Below are 5,918 nucleotides of genomic sequence, written 5' to 3'. Positions count from 1 at the left end.
TTGCTACAGGGTGCATGTGCTTGCCAGAAAGACAGAGAGAGATAGAGAGACAGAAAGCAAGAAATCACCCACCAGGGGGATGACCACACTGCAGTCCCTTCTCCTCCATTCTCCTTTTGGGATCTTGGGCACACACGCACACATGTGCCCATCATGAGTTTAAGCCAACCAGGTCCAGGAATCGAACCGTGGTCGACTACGTGGGAGTCCAGCGACATAGCCATTATGCCAACTGCTGGCCCCTATAATGATTACTTATTTTTAAAAAAAGAGAAGTCTAGTCACTAATCTATTTTCCCTGTTGATCAGATATCTACCATGTAACATATAATATATACATATAAATATCAGCTATTTTAATGATAATAAATTAAACATGCTGTCATCTAATCAATAAAACTGGACAAAATATATATTGGAAATCATGAAGATCTTCACTTATTATTGAAGCCGGCTTATTTGTCAATGATTTTAAGTTACATGAACTAGAGAAATGTCTAAATTAACTTGTATGAACATTTTTTTAATAAATCAAATTGAACGGAATTCCTTAAGACCCTTTATCACATAGACATACAACATATAGTATGTAATATGACATATCACATGTATACACACACACACATACACCTACAAAAAGATTTTAAAACAATCTCCTAAGTCAGTTTTATGAGAAAATGTTTATGATAAAACAGGATTTATTTTTTATAATTATTTTATTTATTTATTTATTTTAATTTGACCAGAGAGGGACACAGTCAGAGACAGAGAGAGAGAGAGATGGAAAGTGAGAAAGCAAGCCGCTAGGTCTGGGACTTGAACCATGGTTGGCCAATGTGGGAGTCCAGAGCCCTTAACCACCATGGCCTCTAAAACAGGACTTTTAAAAGAGAATTTCCAATGGGAATGCCTTTGAAATATTTAAAATGTTAGAGACAATATCAGAATTAAATGAGGGCAGAAAACTATTTTTGCAAACCTATGATGTGTTTATGAAGATTTTTTTATATCTAATGAACTAAGACCATATTCCATGGAGATGGTTTGGAATAGAAATCCAGATCTGATGTGTGCCAATATAAAGCAAAGGCATCACACAGATAGGTAGATATACCGTATGACATTTCAAATTACTTTGTAGCTGCATTTTAAATACCTGTTTTCCAAAGCTGTCTACACAGTCATTTCCAGCTCTCACAAGGGGACGGTGATTTGTTTGTCAATGTTTAAATGGGTTTCAAATGCTTGATCTAACAGTAAATACCACTAGAGCACTTGGAATGGGCGTAGGTGAGACTACTTTGGGGAAAACAAGTAAAATAGCACGGGCAAATTGTATAATAGGGCCAGCAGGGTAGTGACAACCCATCTTTTGGGGAAATAAGAAAATAGCAACAATTACACTCTCCTTGGTTGTTTGTGAATCCAGGGCAAGAGATTACATTTACTTAAAAGGCCTACTGTTCTTTGTAAGCAGTAAGCAAAAGTAACATTTGTCCATTAGCATTTATACCTGATTTTTTTAAAGAATTTTTTTTTTGGGGGGGGGGCAAGTGGTGTGGTGGTTAAAGGCGCTGGATTCCCATATGGCTGACCATGGTTCAGGTCCTGGACCCTGGTGGCTTGCTTTCGTGCTTTCCCTTTCTCTCTCTCTCTCTGCCTCTGTCTGATCAAATGAAATAATAATAATAATAAATGGAAATAAATAAATAATTCTTTTTTTTTTAAAAAAAGAATTCAACTTATACCAAAAGAAGAGTCAACTTCATTTTATTTGACCAGAGAGGGACAGAGTGAGAAAGAGAAAGAGAGAGAAAAAGAAAATGAGAGAGCAAGCCGCCACGCTGGTCCAGGACTTGAACCATGGTTGGCTATGTGGGTGTCCAGCATCCTTAACCACCATGCCACCTGCCAACCCTTAAGCCTGATTTTTTTTAAATTCTTTTATTTAACTATTTATTTATTTGACCAGAGAGGTATAGAGTGATTGAAGAGAGAGAGAAGGAAACTGAGACGCTTGCTCCAGGACTCAGTCACAGTTGGCCATGTGGGAGTCCAGTGCCCCTAGCCGCTGCACCAGTTGCTGGCCCCCATGCCTGGCCCCTTTACAGAACACCAATCTTGGACATTTTCTTTCTCATTAAACTGGAGCTATAAAAGCGATACATCAGAAATTATTTTATCTATGTAGTTATATAAGTAATGCAGTTCTGTTATTTTCTCACAATTATTCCCCTTTTTTAAAATTTTGTGAGTAGGGATTGAGTTTTATGTAACAGAATGTTGGTGCTAAACAGTGTTTAGTGGAGGCTGTGAAGACTCACGGAATATTCCGAGGGGAAGCTGCAGGTGGGACCTATGGAAGGCGAAGAGGGAACTTTTAGTAAGAGAAGTATTTTGAAAACTTCCTAATTTAATAAATTTAAGAATAGCATTAACATGTTCTGGAAGGAATTCGGAGGGTATCTAAACCTGTGTAAAAGAGGCAAACAATTAGGGGTATAATTATTTAATGTAAAGCGGATGGGCAGGAGTCCAGTTTTTTGACAAGAATAATTAACTTTTTTACCGTGTTTTCCAGGGGCTCTGACAGCCTGGGTACTTGTTAAGAGTCTGTTCCACGGGAAGCAATCTTGAAACTGGGAATGACAGAACTGAAAACAGTGAGAACAAAGTATACAGACAGACAGACAACTAGTTGTTTTTTGTTTTTTGGGGTTTTTTTGGAGAGGTTTTCGCTATAGGGTGTGCTTGCCAGATAGACAGAGAAAGACATAGAGCTAGAAAGCGAGAAATCACCCCCCAGGGGGGATGGTCACGCCGCAATCCCTTCTCCTCCATTCTCCTCTCGGGATCTTGGACACGCACGGGCACGCACACACACGCACCCGGCGTGAGTTTTAAGCCACCGGGTCCGGGACACGAACCGTGGTTGACTACATGGGAGTCCAGCGACATAGCCATTACGCTAACTGCTGGCTCCCTAGTTGTTTTTATTATACATAGTATTTACAGATAATTATCTAATTTGTGACTAATGGCATAACATTAATATAATTAGCTTTATTATTATTTATTATTATTTGTTACTATCTATAATAATTACTATTATTATTTATAGCCTGGGGGAATCCGATGCCTCTGGAAAGACCATTAAGGTTGTAACTTTGTATATAGAATTTTACATATTTCCCAGAATATTTAAACTCTTAGCAATTTTAGCTTTTAGTACATATCAGCAGCTTATGAATATGTGGTTAGTAGACAAGTAAAAAATTGTTTAATACATTTTTTCAGTGTCTTGACAAAGTCTAATAAAGTCAGCCACTGGCCCCCTTTTGTTTTTGTATGGCGCAATAGCTGTTTTGCAAGAGGTATTAGCATTTTCAGAGTCCAATTGTTTCAACAAAATTTGGCCTGCTTCCTGATCAGAGACCAGTCGCGATACAGCTTAGGTCAGGCGGGAAATTAAATCTTCATATAGCTCACGAGGTCCCTGTCGTACACTGATCACACTGCCTGTCCCTCGATCCTGACCGGGAAGCCTTTTCCAGCATCTCAAGCATATAATGCTAGCCTGCTGATAAGCCTGTGTGTCCATCCAACTTTTCACCAGTATCGGCATGTTCCCCGTTCCAGTCAACATTTCAAATGTGATAGGTACTTTATGTTGTATGTCTTATCTGCCTGCTCTTGGGCTCCCTCGGACCAGTCAGATCCACAAAAGATAATCTCCTCCCGATAAGCATGTCTTGCCTAACACTTGCCAATCGTGAGGGTAAACGCAAATCAAGTAGCCGTCTCTAATACCACAATTGTACAGGTGCCACGGCACCAAATTGTGTGCGAGCCATTCTTAATTCTTTCAGAGTTTTAAAGGATGTCGGCTCATGCTGACGCTGATTCTGTTCTGGGTAGTCAGGGTCGGGAGTCTTTATAGTGAAACACGATTTAAATCCCAGAGTTTCCTCTCTGTCTACAGAGCAATGCAAATCTCTCTGGAGGGGAGTTAAAGTAGGAGCTGTTCCTTCTGTCCTAGATCCATTTGATACACAAGCAGGTTTTGACTGGGAAGCAGCGGGTGGGGGGAGTGCTAGGCCAAAGGGCAGCGGCCAGTTCTCCCTTCCTGCTGCGGCTTTGGAATCTGCAATCTTAAGTCTATCTAACTTCAAAAAGACTCGTTTTCTTTACCAGGTCTCTCCTCTCTCTCCTTGTCTTTAGTTACAGACTCTGATTTCTTAGGTAGGAGGGAGGTATGGCCCTCCAGAATGTTTGCTAGTCAGTTACTAAGCCAGCTTCCAGTTTTTCCAGAGGGCTTTGTCTCAAACACTCCTTAACTAAATTCCACAGGGAGAAGGCAAAAATGGGAGTCCTGCTAGGACCCTCTGTTGTATGTCGTTCCCTGATCTGTTCTCCGGCCTGTCCCAGGTCTCCTCATAAACTGTTCCTTGCTCTGGGAACCAAGGGCATGTTCCCTGCACAAAATTCAGGAACTGATGTAACTGCTTGTCCCAACTTGATCGCCCTCAGGTTTTAACACAGAAAACAACACGTGGCCATACACGTTTCTCTCTTTAGACAACTGCGTCCCCATGTCTTACGCCCGACAATAATCGAATCCACTCCTCCTCTTACTCCAGTATCTGCTTGTTTTACTCTGCTATCTCCTTTTTCCACTGTTATTTCTTCTACTTTGTTATCTCCTTCTTTGACTCTATTTATTCTTTATTTTCTTCTATATATATATTCTTTATTTTATTCTATAGGTTTCTCACCTTACTCAGTTCTCTCTGGCCGGCCTCAAGGAGGGTCCACTCGCCTCTTCGTCCTTGCTCAGGCCACACATTCAGGACTTTGCCAGGACCTGCTCACCAGAACGTGGTTTTTTTTTTCTTTTTTTCCGGGGTTGGGGGGCCTGTGGATTGGAAATAAATATAAAATAAACACACAGACATACAAATATAGCAAAGCAATGATCGAGGGGGCCCGACTTCGCTGATGGAGAAAGCCGTGACCCCGAACCAGGCTCAGGTTTATTACTTTATAAGGGCAGAAAGTGGGGGAAGAGGAAATGGAATGCAAAGCCAGTTGTTTTCAGATATTAATCAGCTGATGATGAGAATGACTGGCGCCACGTGATTTGTTTGATCTTTCGGGGCTGATTCTGATAAGCACATGTGACTTCCTTTAACCTGATCCCGCTCTGCAGTATCGATAACAGCACACAGCTAGTGTGTTCACATCAGAATGGCCACTTTCCACAGAAGGGATTACTGCATGGCCATCCCCTTTGGGGGGTGATTTCTTGCTTTCTGTTTCTCTGTCTCCCTGGCTAGTGCACACTTTATAGGAGAAAAATCTCTCAGAAAGAAAGAAAAAGAAAGAAAGGAAGTCTGGGCCAGCAGGTGGCATGGTGGTTAAGGTGCCGGATCCCATATGGCCAATTCTGCAGTTTGAGTCCTGGACCAGCAGTTTGAAAACATGCCAGGCATGTGTGCATGCCCCAAATCCCAAGAGGTGATTTCTCACTTTCTCTCTCTCTGGCAAGCACCCATGCCCTATAGCAAAATTTAAAAGAAAAAAAGAAAAAGAAAAAACAAAAGCATGAGGAAATGTAAATATTCTTTACCTCACTAGTAATCAACATAGAAATGACATTCTCTTTCACCTATGAGATTGGCAAAATGTTTAACTTATTCATTTTAAGTTTCGGTAGGCATATCATTAAAACACTATATAATTAGCAGAAATAAAAAGTAGCAGTTTAGCAGAGGCCAATCTAGTATTTTTTTAAAAAAAAATACATTTAAACTGTATGTACCTTTGAACTAGGAGTTCCATATCTCTTATTTTCCCTTAAATTTATTTATTTATTTATATTCATTCACTGGAGTTCCAGATCTTACTATTTTTTCCCT

Source organism: Tupaia chinensis, unplaced genomic scaffold (genome assembly GCF_000334495.1).
Source record: "Tupaia chinensis unplaced genomic scaffold, TupChi_1.0 Scaffold000183_1, whole genome shotgun sequence".
Taxonomy (NCBI): domain Eukaryota; kingdom Metazoa; phylum Chordata; class Mammalia; order Scandentia; family Tupaiidae; genus Tupaia; species Tupaia belangeri.
Note: the sequence above shows the minus strand (reverse complement) of the source record.